The 18,275-nt window shown below is 38.7% G+C and overlaps 1 protein-coding gene across 1 annotated transcript in view; it reads left to right on the top strand.

Moving 5' to 3' along the window:
- Positions 1-18,275, top strand: part of WDR33 (WD repeat domain 33) — a 109,795-nt gene that overhangs the window by 28,710 nt on the left and 62,810 nt on the right. Inside the window, 1 exon segment of the mRNA XM_070359878.1 lies at positions 8,143-8,305. The gene's annotated coding sequence lies outside the window, so the exon portion shown is untranslated.

Raw genomic sequence — 18,275 nt, 5'->3', positions numbered from 1 at the left:
TTGAAACAGTAACTCCCAGTGTAATGACATTTGGAGATGGGGCCTTTGGGAGATTGTTAGGTTTAGATGAAATCGTGAAGGTAGAGCCTTTGTAGTGGCATTAGTGTCTTTACAAGAAGAGACATCAGAGAACTTCCTGTCCCTTCTCTGCCCCATGAGGAAGCAGGAGGAAGGTGGCCGCTGGCAAGCCAGAAAGGAACCCTCACTGAGACTTGGACGGTGTTCGTACCCTGGTTTCAGATTTTCAGCTCCATAACTGTGGGAAAATAAATTGTTGGTGTTTAAGTCTTTCAGTCTGTGGTAGTTTGTTATGGCAGCCTGAGCAGACGATGTACACTGTGTAATGAAATGAGAAGTACAGATAAAGCAGTTTTTCCCACTTAGGAAAGTATGGCATTTCTCTTGATGGAAAATTATGTAATGATTATACTCAGTTTTTCCCATGGAACCCGTTTTTTACATGAAAGAATGACGGGCTGTTCATAGAGAAGTGTGGCAAGTATAGAGGGCAGGGGCCTAAATTAACCATCGGGAATGAAAGAAGGGCTATCACCACAGTTTACAGACATTAAATGACAATGAGGGAATACTAGGAAAACTCTGCCCTAAATTTGATAGCTTGAGTGAAAATGATCAATTTCAGTGACAACACAAACTACTAAAACCTACTCAAGAAGAAATAGATAAACTGAATAGTCCATGTGTTTGAAAGAAACATATTTTTTTCTTAGTTAAAAATCCTTTCAAAAAAGGAAACTTGAGATTCAGATGGTTTTACAGGTGAAGTTTATGAAGCATTTACGGAGGATATAATACATTAGACTTTACTGGTGGTCCAGTGATTAAGACTGCTCTTCCACTGCAGAGGGCATGGGTTTAATCACTGGTTGGGGGACTAAGATCTGGCATGCCAGCAGCCAATTAAAAAAAAAAGAGAGAGAGGAAATGATACAGGTTTTATAGTCTTTTCCAGGAAATGTTAGAAGAAACGCTTTCCAACTCAGTATATAAGGCTTAATATAAAAACCAAATACAAGAAAGTAAAATATATCAGTACACCTTGTAAACACAGATGCAAAAGTCACAAAATATTAGTGATTCACATATAGTCAATTATAAAATAGTAAGTCATGACTAAATGGGATTTATTCTGGAAATGAAAGGCTGTTCAACATCTGAAAATCAGTTAGGGATAATTTATCATATTAATAGGCTAGTCTTTGTAGAGGTTAGTCATTTGATACAGTTTTTCATACTTTCCTGCTAAAAATTCTTACAAACTGCATTCTGGCATGCCATGGAAGGAATGGGAGGGATTTTCTTTTATCATGAAATGTGTGCACACTCAGTCGTGTCTGACTCTTTGCAACCCTATGGACTGTAGCCCACCAGGCTCCTCTGTCCATGGGATTTTCTAGGCAGGAATACTGGAGTGGGTTGCCATTTCCTTCTCCAGGGGATCATCTGGACCCAGGGATCAAACTCCTGTCTCTTGCATCTTGTGCATTGGTAGGTGGATTCTTTACCACTGGCACCACCTAGGAAGCACCATTCACTCATGAACGGCAGCTGTAAAAGTTTATGACTAATGTCATATTTGGGCTTCCCTGGTGGCTCAGACAGTAAAGAATCTGCCTGCAGTGCAGGAGACCTGTGTTTGATCCCTGGGTCAGGAAGGTCCCTGGAGAAGGAAATGGCAGTCTACTCCAGTATTCTTGCCTGGAAAATCCTATGTACCAAGGAGCCAGGCAGGGCTACAATCCATGGAGTCATGAAGAGTCAAACACAGCTGAGTGTCATAACACGATGTCGTATTGAATGGTACATACTTTAATGGTGAAAGACAGTGCTTTTGCTCTTAAAATTTAGAACAATGTAATAAGACAGGAAAAAAAAAGTACAGAGGACTTTCAGAACAGAAAGGAAGAAATAAAATTGCCTCTATTTGCAAATGACTTGATTGTCTATGCAGAAATCCCTAAGAAAACTGCAGGAAAGCTTCTAGAACTAGTGAGTTTAGCAAGATTTCAGCATATATAGACAATTTATACAATTAGTTGTATTTCTGTGTACCAGCAATGGAATTAGGTCAAAACTGGTTAACATTTAAGTAGCACCAAAAAAATAGATGTAAGTTTGGCAAAATGTGTACAGGATCTCTGAGCTGAAAAGTATAAAACACTGATGAAAGAAATTAAAGAAGGTCCAATTATAGAGAATTTACTTGTTTGTGGTTTTGAAGACTAAACATTAAGATGTAATTTCTACTCAAATTGATCCACCAGATCAGAATCCCAGAAACATTTTTTGTAGATAATGAATGATAAGCTGCTTTTAGAAAATCATAGAATGGCAAAGAAACACAGATTGCTAAAAGGCTTTTGCTAAAGAACAACATCATTGGAGAATCTGATATGAAATTTAGCTGATTTCAAGGCGTTCTTTACAGTTAGAGTAATCAGGGTGTCAAGGTAGACCTCTGGAAAATGCAAAAGGCTGTTTAGTAGAAAAAAGAGTTTTTTGTAATTGGTTACAGAATAATCGAGAAATGTAAAACAGTAAAATTGACACGAGAGAAAACAGAAAAATCTTTGTAGCCTTGACTTAGAAACTTCTTAGATATAATCAAAAGCACAAAATCAATTGATTTGATTTAGTTAACATGGAAACTTCTACTCTGAAAGAAATGGAGAGAATGAAAAGTGTTAGATTGACAGAAAATACTTGCAGATCATATATCTGATAAAGATTTTGTTTGTAGATTGTTGAAAGAACTTTCTAGAAACTCAGCAGTAAGAAAACAGCCCCAGGCCATTGAAGTCCAGTGATTATGGCTCCCTGCTCTCAGTGCCAAGGGCCTGGTTAAATCCCTGGTTGAGGAACTAAGATCCCACAGGCCATCAAGTGGGGCCAAAAAATAAAAGAAGGAAAGAAAACAGTCCACTTTAACAGTAGTAGGCAAGATTTGAACAAAAGCTCTGCTGAAAAGATTTGAGTGACAAGTAAGTACCTGAAAAGACTTCAACATCATTAGTCTCTAGGGAAATGCAAATTAAACCTCAGCAAGATGCTACTTCTTGGGACTTCCTTGGTGGCCCAGTGGTAAAGAATCTTCTTGACAATGCAGGAGATACATGGGTTTGATCCCTGATCCTGAAAGATCCCATATGCAGCAGAGCAACTAAGGCCAAGCACCACAACTCTTGAGCCTGTGCTCTGGAGCTTGGGAGCTGCAACTGCTGAAGTCCATGTACCCTAGAATCAATGCTCCACAACAAGAGAAGCCACTGCAGTGGGAAGCCTGCATGCCGTAGAGTAGCCCCTGCTCACCATAACTACAGAAAAGCTTGCATAGCAGTGAATACCCAGCACAACCAAAAGTAACCAAAATTATATACATAGTTTTATTTATATGCCTGCTTAGTTGCTAAGTCATGTTTGAGTCTTTGCACCCGCCATGGACTGTAGCCCACCAGGCTCCTTTGTCCGTGGGATTTTCCAGGCAAGACTGGAGTGGGATTTCAGTTCCTTCTCTAGGGGATCTTCCGACGAAGAGTGAAACCCACGTCTCCTGCGTTGGCAGGTGGTTTCTTTACCCCTGAACCACCTGAGAAGCCCGTGGGTGTGGGTGTGGATGGGGGTGGGTGTGGGTGGATGTGGGTGTGTTTACCCCTGAACCACCTGAGAGGTGTGTGTGTCTTTTACTACTTCTCAACTATTAGAATGACTAAGAAGCAAGACAGCCTTGTCCTCCACTTAGCGGACTATATACCAAGTGTTGGTGAGGATGTAGGATAGGACTGAGCTACTGAGCACACAGCAGAGAGCAACTGAAACTTCTACATATTGCTGTTGGGAATGCAAAAATGGTACAACCACTTTGGGTAACAGTTTGTTTCCCATAAAATTAAACTTACATGACCCAGTAGTTTCAGTCCTAGATATTTACTCAAGAAAAATGAGAATTTATGTTCACACAGAAACTACTGTGAATGTTCATAGCAAAACAGTAACAGCTGGTGAGGATATGGAGCAACACAAAGTTGCATTCACTGCTGGTGGGAATGCAAAATGGTGCAGCCACTCTGGACAGTTAGTTGTTTTACAAAAGGAATTATACTCTTTATCAGTGGACCCAGTAATCACACTCCTTGGAGTTTAACCAAATGAGTTAAAAATAAGTGCATCGAAAAGACCTCCATATGAATATTTACAATAACTTTATTCATAATTGCCAAAACTTATGTAACCAAGTTGTACTTTATAGGTAAGTGGATAAATATGATCCATCCAGACAATGAAATGTTAGTGCTGAAAAGAAACGAGCTAACCTATTGTGGAAAAGACCTAGAGGGGTTTAAACACATATTTCCATGTGAAAAGCCAATCTGAATACGTCTTTGAAAACGCATAGGATGTACAATACTGAGAATGAACCCTCATAGAAACTTCGGGCTTTGAGAGGCAATGATGCATTAATGTTGGTACACTGGTTTTAACTTTCACTCTGATGCTGAATGCTGTGGGGGAGGGGCACTGTGTGTGTGTGTGTGTGTGTGTGTGTGTGTGTGTGTGTGTGTGTAGGAATTCTGCGCTTTCTGCTAACTTGCTGTGGAGCTAAAAACTGCTTAAAAAAAGAAGTATATTTACCAGGAAGGTGAAAGGCTTAACATGCTGAGAACTGTAAAACTAATAAAGGAAATTGAAGATGACTCAGAGATATGAAAAGGTATCCCGTGCTCTTGGATTGGAAGAATTAATATTGTTAAAATCGCCATACTGCCTAAAGCAATCTGCAGATTTAATATGATCCCTGTCATATCACCCATTATGTTTTTCACAGAACTAGAACAAAGAATTCTAAACTTTACATGGAACCATAAAAGACCCAGGATTGCCAAAGCAATCATGAGGGAAAAGAACCAAGCAGGAGAAATCACCCTCCAGACTTCAGACAATACTGTGAAGCTATAGTAATCAAAACAGCATGGTACTGGCACAAAAGCATATATGGATCAATAGAACAGAATAGAGAGCCCAGAAACACCCCCACACACCTACAGTCAGTTAATTTTTGACAAAGGAGGCAAGAATATACAATGGGGATGAGATAGTCTTTTCAGCAAATGGTGTTGGGAAGGTTGGACAGCTTCATGTAAATAAAGTTAGAACATATCCTCACATCACACACAATAATTTAAAATGGCTTAAAACTGCGTATAAGAGACTATACTATGAAACTCCTAGAAGAGAACATAGGCAAAACATTCATTGATGTAAATTGTACCAATATTTTCTTAGGTCAGTCACCCAAGGCAATAGAAATAAAAGCAAAAATTAACAAATGTGACCTAATCAAACTTACAGGTTTTTACATAGCAAAGAAAACCATAAACAAAACGAAAAGACAGCCTAGGAAATGGAAGGAAATATTTATAAATGATGTGACCAACAAGGGATTAATTTGTAAAATAAAGTTATATTAAAAAACCCTATCAAAAAAATGGGCAGATCTAAATAGACGTTTCTTTGAAGAAAACATAGATGACCAATAAGCATGTGAAAAGATGCTCAGCATTGCTAATTAATTATTAGAGAAATGTAAATCAAAACCACAATGAGGTATCACCTCACACTGGTCAGAATGGCCTTCATTAAAAAATCTACTCAGAATTCTCCAACCCAGGCTTCAACAGTACATGAACTGTGAACTTCCAGGTGTTCAAGCTGGATTTAGAAAAGGCAGAAGAACCAGAGATCAAATTGCCAACATCCATTGGATCATTGAAAAAGCAAGAGAGTTTCATAAAAACATCTGCTTCATTGACTACGCCAAAGCCTTTGACTGTGGGGATCACAACAAACTGTGGAAGATTCTTCAAGAGATGGGAATACCAGACCTCCTGACCTGCCTCCTGAGAAATCTGTATGCAGGTCAAGAAGCAGCAGTTAGAACTGAACATGGAAGAACAGACTGGTTCCAAATCGGGAAAGGAGTACGTCAAGGCTGTGTATTGTCATCCTGCTTATTTAACTTCTGTGCAGAGTACATCATGAGAAATGCTGGGCTGGAAGAAGCACAAGCTGGAACCAAGATTGCTGGGAGAAGTATCAATAACCTCAGATATGCAGATGACACCACCCTTATGGCAGAAAGCGAAGAACTAAAGAGCCTCTTGATGAAAGTGAAAGAGGAGAGTGAAAAAGTTGGCTTAAAGCTCAACATTCAGAAAACGAAGATCATGGCATCTGGTCCCATCACTTGATGGCAAATAGATGGGAGAAACAGTGGCTGACTTTACTTTTGGGGGCTCCAAAATCACTGCAGATGGTGACTGCAGCTATGAAATTAAAAGACACTTGCTCCTTGGAAGGAAAGTTATGACCAACCTAGACAGCTTATTAAAAAGCAGAGACATTACTTTGCAAACAAAGGTCCATCTAGTCAAAGCTATGGTTTTTCCAGTAGTCATTGGATGTGAGAGTTGGACTCTAAAGAAAGCTGAGCACCAAAGAATTGATGCTTTTGAACTATGTTGTTGGAGAAGACTCCTGAGAGTCCCTTGGACAGCAAGGAGATCCAACCAGTCCATCCTAAAGAAGATCAGTCCTGAATATTCATTGGATGGACCGATGCTGAAGCTGATACTCCAATACTTTGGCCACCTGATGTGAAGAACTGACTCATTTGAAAAGACCCTGATGCTGGGCAAGATTGAAGGTGGGAGGAGAAGGGGACAACAGAGGATGAGGTGGTTGGATGGCATCACCAACTCAATGGACATGAATTTGAGTAAACTCCGGGAGTTGATCATGGACAGGGAAGCCTGGCGTGCTGCAGTCCATAGGGTCGCAAAGAGTCGGACACAACTGAGTGACTGAACTGAACAAATTTAAAAATGCTAGAGAGGGTGTGGGGAAAAGGGAACCCTCCTACACTGTTGGTGGGAATATAAACTAGTGCAGCTACTATGGGAAAATAGTATGGAGCTTCCTCAAAAAGCTAAAAATAGAGTTGCCATAGATCCAGCAATTCCACTCCTGGGCATATTATCTGCATAAAATGATAATTCAAAAAGTACCTGCACCCCCCTATGTTCATACGTTACAGTAATCAAGACATGGAAACAACCTAAATGTCCATAGGCAGATGAATGCATAAAGAAGATTTGTTTGTATAGAGTGGAATGCTATTTATTCATAAAAAGGAATGTTGTTTGCAGCAATATGGATGGATCTAGAGATTATCATACCAAGTGAAGTTCAGTCAGAAGGAAAAAGACAAATACCATATGATATCTTCTGTGGAATCTAAATTATGACTCAACTTATCTATGAAACACTCACAGGCAGAGAGTACAGACGTGGCGGTTGCCGAGGGAGAGGGAGGGATGGAATGGGAATGTGGGGTTAGCAGATACAGACTATCGTATATAGACTGTATAAACAAGTTCCTGCTATATCACACAGTGAACTATATTCAATGTCTTGTGATAAGCTATAATGGAAAAGAATATTAAAAAGCATGTATATATGGGTATGTATAACTGAATCACTTTGCTGTATAGCAGAAATTAGCACAACATTGTAAATCAACTATAAAAGGTATATAGAGTATTAAATTTAAATGGAAAGGGTGACGAGCTATGGCATTCAGACTTCTTGAGTATGTGTTAAATATTTTTCTTGACAGTAAATGTAAGTAGACTGTTGCTTCAAGGAAAACAACTGTTAGTATTTGTTGCCAGTGATAAAAATTTAGTTTTCAAGCAAGAATTACAGTTTCGGAAAACTTGTGTCTATGAGGTTGACTTTCCCAGTAGTTAGTAGTTTTTATGATGAGGTCAGTGGTGATTTTAATAAAAATTACATATGTTTATAAGAAGTGTGACAGATGAAATACCTAATTTTGTGGAACCATTGCTTTCCAAGTGATCAGTACATCATGTTGTAAAATCACCCATGGTTTAAAGTTTCAAAGTGCAAAATAAACCAGTGTATTTTAACATAATAGTACAAAAAGCTTATTGATGTTGCACTACAGTTAATATTTAATAAACTATCACATCAAGTTTTGTTGGAATATCAAAAAGTACCTATAGTTTTCTTCCTGTTTCCTAATATATATTTCTGTGTGCCCAGACATTTTTCCTGTATTTTAAGTAACGTACTGTAACAGATTGAATACAGAAGCTGACAAGAGGACTTCTGTGGTGGTACGCTGGATGAGAGCCCACATGCCAGTTCAGGGGACACAGGTTTGCCTCCTGGCCCCGGGAATGTTCTGCACGCCACGAAGCAACGAGTAAGCTCGTGCGCCACAACCACAGACCCCATGCCCTAGAGCCTACACACCGCAGCTAGAGAAAGCCCTCCAAAAGCCCTCACAAAACCCAGTGCAGCCAAAAATAAAATAAAGAATTTTTTTTGAAAAGGTCCAACTTAAAAAAAAAAAAAAAGACATGAGATTTTGCCTGTTTCAGTTAAGCTAGACATTAAAGAAATTTGCAGAAATGTAAAACACAATGTGATTCTCACTGGTTGTTTTTGGTGAAGGGAAAATAGTTATTATGAGCTTATCTTTGTTCTAAAATAGGTTAAATACTTTGAATTTTTCTAATTTTAAAATTTTAATTTCTTTAATTTCTAATATGGTAAGTATCTATAGCTATAAATACCACAATAAACAAAAATTGGGTGGAAAGGAAGCCTCAATTTTTAAGAGTAAATGAGCCCTGAAATAAGAATTTGCTACTGTAAAGAAACTCTTTGAGAGAATTCTGTGGCTGTCTGTTGGTTAGTATTTGGCATTTTCACTGCTGTGACCTGGATTTGATCTTGTTGGGAAACGAAGATCTCACAAGATGCTGAGTATGGCTTTTTTAAAAAAAGAGCAAGCAGCTGTTTTATAACTAGGCTATCCAAATGATTTTGTTCTGTGGTTCCCAAACTTTGCCACACTAAAGTATCACCTAGAAGTTTTTAAAACTCTCAGCTGCCCAGTTCATATCCCATACTATAAAATCTGAATGACGTTGAGAGCCGTAAAGTCTAACCTTAGGAACTGCTGACTTGAGCTCATCCTTGAATGTTTGAATTCTTTGTCTTTAATTTAATTTGGGAGGTCACTTTATGGTTACCTTAGCTGAGGCATAGCTTTTGTATACTTGTGCAAAGATGATTCACTAATCCAGTGAGAATTTGTTTGTTTAGTTTTTATTGATTTAAACAGTTAATAAATTAATGTATAATTCAGTTTTAAAAACTGTAATAACGGGAAAACCCTCTTTCTATGGTAATGACAAGCGGGGGGCGGGGGAAACACACCCAATAACCACTGACTTTATTTCCATTGAAAACAGTTGATGGTACAGGTTCCTTATCCCAGAATCACACTTTTGAAATACTAAGTTGTACTGTCTAATTAAGTAGACAGATTTGTGGTCATATGCATTACAGTTATTTTTAATATTTCTGTGCCTTTAAAATGGCACAGAAAACTGAATGTAAAAGCCCAAATACAGTATCAGGAAACATTCATTAAGCTGATCCAGTTCAATATCCACTAAAATGTCTCAGTTACCTTGTACCTAGGTACACAACCAAAGCTGCTTACCCCAAGTAAGTACAAAAAATGGTGTAGTTAAATCTGAGGCTGAAAGCAATGAAAGTTGGAAAACTCCTGCACTGAGGATTAACTGAAATTGATTTTTAATGTCATATTTAGTTATCAACAAGATACAGTCACGTGAAGTTTTTTTTCTAATGGAGAGTTGATTTTATTTTTTTTCCCATTTTTAAATGTAAATATATTTTTAAAATGTCAACAGTGTTCTGTTGGTTTCTGCCATATGATGATGCAAATCAGCCATAATTGTACATACCTCTCCTCCTTCCCTAGCTTCCCTTCCTTCCCCTCATCCTATCCCTACAGGTCATCACAGAGCGCCAGACTGGGCTCTGTGCTACACAGCACGTTCTCATCAGCCATCCATTACACATCCATTACAGCTAATAGTGTGTATATGTTGATGTTACTTTCTCTTTTTGTCCCACTCTGTCCCTTCCCTACCGTGTCCACAAGTCCAGAATCATGTGAACTTTTATAAACTACTTACTTAAACAGTTTCCTTCCTGTTTGTTTTTTTGTGGAATGGTCTCAGTATAATGTCTCCTGACTTGTTCAGGATTCATATTTATCAGTGATTGGACAACCAAGAGAGAATACAATGTTCATTTTGTTATTGGTCTTTTTTTTTTTTTAACCACTCAGCGTAGAAAACTCCAAGTTTTGTGACAGTTCAGTTCAGTTTAGTCGCTCAGTTTAGTTGCTCAGTCGTGTCCAACTCTCTGCGACCCCATGGACTGCAGCACGCCAGGCTTCCCTGTCTATCACCAACTCCGGGAGTTTACTCAAACTCATGCCTATTGAGTCAGTGATGCCATCCAACCATCTCATCCTCTTGTCGTCCCCTTCTTCTCCCGCCTTCAATCTTTCCCAGCATCAGGGTCTTTTCAGATGAGTCAGTTTTTCTCATCAGGTGGCCAGAGTATTGGAGTTTCAGCTTCAGCATTGGTCCTTCCAATGAATATTCAGGACTGATCTTCTTTAGGATGGACTGGTTGGATCTCCTTGCTGTCCAAGGGACTCTCAGGAGTCTTCTCCAACACCACGATTCAAAAGCATCAATTCTTCAGTGCTCAGCTTTCTTTATAGTCCAACTCTCACATCCATACATGACTACTGGAAAAACCATAGCTTTGACTAGATGGACCTTTGTTTGCAAAGTAATATTTCTGCTTTTTAATAAGCTGTCTAGGTTGGTCATAACTTTTCTTCCAAGAAGCAAGCGTCTTTTAATTTCATGGCTGCAGTCACCATGTGCAGTGATTTTGGAGCCCCCAAAAGTAAAGTCAGCCACTGTTTCCCCCATCTATTTGCCATCAAGTGATGGGACCAGATGCCATGATCTTCGTTTTCTGAATGTTGAGCTTTAAGCCAACTTTTTCACTCTCCTCTTTCACTTTCATCAAGAGGCTCTTTAGTTCTTTGCTTTCTGCCATAAGGGTGGTGTCATCTGCATATCGGAAGCTATTGATATTTCTCCTGGCAAGCTTGATTCCAGCGTGTGCTGCCTCCAGCCCAGCATTTCTCATGATGTACTCTGCTCAGAAGTTAAATAAGCAGGATGACAATACACAGCCTTGACGTACTCCTTTCCCGATTTGGAACCAGTCTGTTCTTCCATGTCCCGTTCTAACTGTTGCTTCTTGACCTGCATACAGATTTCTCAGGAGGCAGGTCAGGTGGTCTGGTATTCATTCCCATCTCTTGAAGAATTTTCCACAGTTTATTGTGATCCCCACAGTCAAAGGCTTTGGCATAGTTAATGAAGGAGATGTTTTTCTGAAACTCTTGCTTTTTCAATGATACAATGGATGTTGGCAATTTGATCTCTGATTCTTTTGCCTTTTCTAAATCCAGATTGGACGTCTGGAAGTTCTTGGTTCACATACTGTTGAAGCCTGGCTTGGGGAATTTTGAGCACACTTTGCTAGCGTTTGAAATGAGTGCGGGTGTGTGATAGTTTGAGCCTTCTTTGGCATTGCCTTTCTTTGGGGATGGAATGGCGGCTAGTCCTGTGTCTACTGCTGAGTTTTCCAAATTTGCTGGCATATCGAGTGCAGCACTTTCACAGCATCATCTTTCAGGATTTGAAATGGCTCAACTGGCATTCCATCACCTTGAGCGTTGTTCATAGTGATGCTTCCTAAGGCCCACTTGACCATCCATGTTGCTGCAAATGGCATTATTTCATTCTTTATAATGGCTGAGTAATACTCCATTGTCTACGTTTTCTATATGCCACATTTTCTTTATCCATTTCTCTGTTGGTGGACATTTAGGTTGCTACCACGTCTTGGCTATTGTAAACAGTGCTGTAATGAACATTGGGGTGCATATATCCTTTCAGATCATGTTTTTGTTTATACAGTTTTTATTTTTACATTTTTTATAGTTTTTATTACTTTAATCAGACAGTCTCAGTGAAATGAGTTATTGTTTCACACAATTCAGCATGAAACTTGTAGTGACTTCTTTAAGAAAAATATTTGTTTAGGGACTTGCTTGGCAGTCCAGTGGTTGAGACTTTGCCTTCCAGTGAAAGGGGCATGGTTCAATCACTGGTCAGGGAACTATGATCCTACATGCTGTGCAGTGTGGCCAAAAAAAGAGCATTTGTTTGTTTTCCCTATCTTCATTTGTAATCTTGGTAACATCAGATGACTAAGATTATAAAAGAGGTTATTTTGTAATAGTTGGGACAAGAAGCAGAATTAGAATGCTTGTATGGATTTGCATGCTCAAGCATCTGAGAACTAAGTCTGGGTATTCCAGTTTGTTCACAGACTAATCAGTACATTGGCTAAAGGAATAATATATTTCATACAAAATAGTATCTTTGAGCAAAAAGTATCTTTGGAGTTACTTACATTAAACTGTTGTCCAGGTTGAGAAAACAGATGGAGAGAAGTTGCATGACTTGCCTAATTTTGGAGAAAGCTTGAAGCTGCTTGCTTTTGTGGATTCAGGAGTCTTTGTATTTGCCAAAAATAGGCGTGGGGACCAGACACCACAAAGTACGAAATCGGTTCTGTGAACTCAGAAGTGATACTCGTTGAGTCAGAACAATACGTTGTACCTGATGTAAGGTACAATAAAAAGTAGGCACTTGGTAAAATTGTGCCGGTTCCTTGCAATGTTGAAGGTTAGTGTGTATGAGAAAGACAATGAATTCAGTGTTTCAGGTGGAGTTTTTTTTTCCTTAGCAGTTTGGTTCTGTTGTTGGTATGTATTTAATAATCATACACAAATTTCTTGTTCTCATTCTACCTCAGTTTCTGTCTTGCCTACAGCCTCCTTCCCCCTACCCCAAGCTCCACCCCAGATATGAGATAAATACGCTTTGGGGATGACCCTGACTACTAGTTTAAATTTGTCGTTTCTGTTAGTGTAGCTCAAAAGTGAATACTGCAATGAGTAGAAATTACAGTAATTATTTTTATGAAAAGTACAGCTCTTCTTTTTTTGTATTTGGTTATTTATAGGGTTCCTTAAATTACAGTCTACTGAGTGAAGCTTGGAAAGAATAATTTCAGTGATTTGATTGATGGTTCTTTCTATCTAGGCCACTCAGTTTTAACCTCATATATCAAGTTTTCTGCTGTTGAAATCAAAGAGAGCTGTTATATCATTATTGTAGACATCTTTTGGCAACCCATGTTGAAGGAGGATCAGGAGGTCTAGGTGCTTTGCTTTGCCTCTGTGTTAATCTGCTTGGGTTGCCAGGACAAAGTGCCATAGACTAGGTGGCTTAAACAGCAAACAATTTTCGCACAGTTTTGCAAATTAGAAGTCTAAGAGATGGTATGGGGAGGGAGGAGGGAGGAGGGTTCAGGATTGGGAACACATGTATACCTGTGGCGGATTCATTTTTATATTTGGCAAAACTAATACAATATTTTAAAGTTTAAAAATAAAATAATTACTTAATAAGAAAAAAATGTAAAAAAAAAAAAAAAGTGAATTTAGAACTCCCCCCCCAAAAAATAAAAATAAAAACAGAAAAAAAAAAAAAAGATGTGAGCAGGGGGTTAGTTTCTTCTGAGACCTCTCTTCCTGGCTTGTAGATGGCTATTGTCTTCCCTTGTTTTCACATGGCTCTCCTTCTGTGCATGTCTGTGTCATAATCTCTTCTGATTAGGGTACTAGTCATAAGGGTCAGAGCTTTATCTCCAAATACAGTCATATTCTGAGGTATTGGAGGTTAGGACTTCGCATGGGAATTTGTGAAGGTAGCAGCTACTAAATGGCTTTGCTTTTGACTTTGGACAAGTTATAGCGGTTTGCACGAAGTGATGCTGACATGTGTTAAGACATTTATGAAGATTGATTACTGTATTGTCAGGAGGTTTGTTTATGTTTTATTTTAGGGCTGGATTTTGATTTGGAATATACTTTTTTTTTTCTCTTTTTCTTCATGCTGGACCTTTCTTTCTAGAATACAAATGGTACTTGACCATCCACGGAAAAGTGAAAGGCCTTTTTTTTCTGAACAAGTTTTATCAACAGATCAGTAAGTGGAAATATATTTTCTCCCACCCTCTGTAAAGTCTTTTTGAAAGCTTTATATCTATTTGTCCATGGATTGGACACGACTGAGTGACTGAGCTGAACTGTGTTTAGTTTAGTCTTGTTTTTGACATACTTCGTGGCATGTGGGGTCTTAGTTCCCCAACAAAGTATGAAACCTGGGCGCCCTGAATTGGAAGCATGGATCTTAACCACTGGACTGCCAGGAAGTACCTGGCAGTGATGTCTTAAATGAAAGAGTAATTTTATTTTCTAGCTTTAACAAGTGAATTATTTAAAAGTGTTAGTAACAACATATTGATTGGTTTGCATTTGACTTCAGCATTGACTTCAAATATTTTCTCGTATTTGTACAGTAGATCCTAGGTTTGGCTCTTGATTAATGCTTTATATTCGTGTACCCATCACCCAACTTTAATAGCGTCAGCTTCCTGTAAATGTCTCATCTGTGGTGGTGGGTTAGTCACTAAGTCCCGTCTGACTCCTGTGACTCTATGGTCTGTAGCCTGCCAGTGTTTCCTTTACTCCATATGAAATTTTTTTCCAGTGGACTAAACCCCTATATTTTAAGTGAGGTAGAAGTTGTATAACATAAAACTCACTGTCTAACCATTTCAGTGTCTAATTCAGTACTACTCAGTGCATTCTCTGTTGTGCAGCTGCCACCTCTTCCTAGTTCCAGATACTTCCACCATCATCAGAGGAAGCTCCATCCCCATTCTCCCTTTGCCTGCCAACCACTAGTGCGCTTCTGCCACTGTGTATTGGCCTGTTCTGGATTTGAGTGCACGTGAAGGCGTATATTACGTGACCTTTTATCTTTGGCTTCTTTTGTTTATGTAGTGGTTTTGAGAGTCATCATGTAGCATATGTCAGCACTTCATTCCCTTGGTTTTTTGGCTGAATAATTAAGCCTCTTTTGATATGTATAAAAATCTTTATTCTCATTTGATATCAATAATAGAAACTAGAATATTAGGATAATTTTATTTTAATAAAATTAGAAATTTGATGATTATAAAGTGAAAAAATAGTAATTTAAAAGTATACTTACCAAAGCTGCATTCTTTTAGAATTATTGACAGAGGCATCGAAATTAAAGCCTTTATTTGAAGTCTGGATGCTGAAACTTAATTGGACTCATGAGATAGCTGAATAAACAGATTCCCTCACCAGCTTTATTGAGGCAGTTGTAGTCTGTTTAATTCATACGTGCACAGCTTGAAAAGAGAGAGAGAATGTTTCTCATTGCACTGGTGTTGTTTTTAGTTGCTAAGTTGTGTCCGACTCTCTGTGACCCCATGTGTTATAGCGTGCCAGGCTCCTCTGTCCTTGGGATTTCTCAGGTAAGAATACTGGAGTGGGTTCCCATTTCCTTCTCCAGGGGATCTTCCCAATCCAGGGAATCCAACCCGCATCTCTTGCATTTAGAGGCGAATTCTTTACCATTGAGCCACCAGGGAAGCCCTGTCTCATCTCATTACAAATTAACATTTGTTAGGGTCTTCCGTAATTGTTCCAGAGTAGTGGAAATAATACTACATTCATGTCTTATTGTTTTGCTATGAACAAAGCTAGTGGAGATGATGGAATTCCAGCTGAGCTGTTTAATTAAAATCCTCAAAGGTTATGCTGTTAAAGTGCTGTACTCAATATGCCAGCAAATTTGGAAAACTCAGCAGTGGCCACAGAACTGGAAAAGATGAGTTCGCATTTCAGTGCCAAAGAATGTTCAGACAACCATACAGTTGCACTCATTTCACATACTAGCAAGGTAATGCTCAAAATCCTTCAAGCTAGGCCTTAGCAGTACGTGAACCAAGAACTTCAAGGTGTGCAAACTGGGTTTAGAAAAGGCAGAGGAGCCAGAGTTCAAATTGCCTACATTCGTTGGATCATAGAGAAAGCAGGGGAATTCCAGAAAAATACCGACTTCTGCTTCATTAACCACACTAAAGCCTTTGACTTTGTGGAACACAAAAAACTATGGAAAATTCTCAAATAAATTGGAATACCGGACCACCATACCTATCTCCTGAGAAACCTATATGCCAGTCAAGAAGCAACAGTTAAAACTGGACATGGAACAATGAACTGGTTCAAAACTGGATAGGAGTATGTGAAGACTGTGTATTGTCACCCTGTTTATTTAATTTCTCTGCAGAGTACATCATGCACAATGCCAGGCTGGATGAATTACAAGCTGAAATCAAGATTGCCAGGAGAAATATCAACAGCCTCAGATTTAGAGTGGTATTATCTGCGTATCTGAGACTGTTGATATTTCTCCCGGCAACTCTAATGGCAGAAAATGAAGAGGAACTGAAGAGCCTCTTGATGAGGGCGAAAGAGGAAAGAAAGAATGCAGGTTTAAAACTCAGCATTCAAAAAACTAAGATCGTGGCATCCAATCCCATCACTTCATGGCAGATAGAAGGGGGAAAGTGGAAGATTTTATTTTCTTGGGCTTGAAAAATCACTGTGGATGATGACTGCCTCAGTTAAATTAAAAGACGTTTGCTCTTTAGAAGGAAAGCTATGACAAACCTAGACAGCAAATTAAAAAGCAAAGGAATCACTCTGCTGACAAAAGTGTATAGAGTCAAAGCTATAGTTTTTCCAGTAGTCATGTATGGATATGAGAGTTGGACCATAAAGAAGGCTGAGTGCTGAAGAATTGATGCTCTTGAACTGTGGAGCTGGAGAAGACTCTTGAGAGTCCTTTGGACTGACTGCAAGGAGATCTAACCAGTCAACCCTAAAAGAAATCAACCCTGATATTCTTTGGAAAGACTGATGCTGAAGCTCCAAAACTTCAAGAGCCAGCTCACTGGAAATGACCCTGATGCTGGGAAAGACTGAGGGCCGGAAGAGAAGGGGCAACAGAGGATAATCTGGTTGGATGGCATCACTGACTCAATGGACGAGTTTGAGCAAACTCTGGAATGTAGTGAAGGATAAGGAAGCCTCATGTGCTGCAGTCCATGGAGTTGAAAAGAGTTGGACATGACTTAGCAACTGAACAACACCAACCACAACAACATGTTTTATTTCTCAAATTAAAAAAAAATTAATTTCAAAAGTTTGTCTGTGCTGGGTCTTCATTTCGACACGTGGGCATATCTGGTTCTGCACATGGGCTTGGTTGCCCCAAGGCATGTGGGATCTTAGTTCCCCCACCAGGGAGTAAACCCAAGTCCCTTGCATTACTGGACCTCCAGGGAAGTTTCTATTTATTTTTGGTATCATGGGAGTCAGGACTTAATCTCCCCACTCCCACCTTTCCTCCTCCATTTCCTTTCTGTTACCATCATCAGATGGTTTCAGGAGACAGTAAAGTGACAAGGATGTATTAAGTAGTACTGATTTTCATCCACAGGAAATCACAAATTTATTTTCAAGTCCTTAATTTAGTGTCTGGAATTAAGAAAGGCAAATGTAAGAATATAGAAAAATAATCATTGCTCTTTTTGAAACAAAAATGCAGGAATGCTAACACCCTTTATATATTTTTCATGATCTGATTTTTAAAATATGCTTGAAATGTGTTTTTAATTCATGCACATTTGTATTACTGGAATGTAAATTTAATTGGAGAGCACTAAAGTTGAAAAACTAAGCCCCTAACATTTTTTCTTCAGATGTTAGCCTAATATTGCCTGTATAGAAATGTAGCTGTACATACTGAGAAATACATTTCTGTGGTTGTTACTTTGAGCCTGAAATTAGATAGACATACTTTTAGTATTCATTTGAAATAAGATAGTTTATTCTACTTTTTATACTCGTCCTAAGAAATTTAAGAGGATAGAAATGAAGCTTAAGGTTTTTTTAAAATAACTTGTATAAAATGAGGGTCTTACAATAAACTTAAAATGATCTGTTTTATTATCAAACATCTGATGAAAACTTCATTTTAAAAATGTGAACAGTTCTCAAGTGATTTTACCTTCCTTTCCCCTGCAGTTTAGCCACCCTACACGTACAAAATACACTTGCCCCAAGCTCTGAAAAACAGATGTTTCCTTCCACGAGGCTAAATTTTACAACAAATACTTACTAAATTATTTATTTATTCTTTTTTGGGGGCTGGTGTGCTGGATCTTCATTGCTCTGCATG

Source organism: Bos mutus, chromosome 2 (assembly GCF_027580195.1).
Source record: "Bos mutus isolate GX-2022 chromosome 2, NWIPB_WYAK_1.1, whole genome shotgun sequence".
NCBI classification, from domain to species: domain Eukaryota; kingdom Metazoa; phylum Chordata; class Mammalia; order Artiodactyla; family Bovidae; genus Bos; species Bos mutus.
The sequence above is the reverse complement of the archived record's forward strand: the minus strand, read 5'-3'. Positions and strand labels throughout refer to the sequence as shown.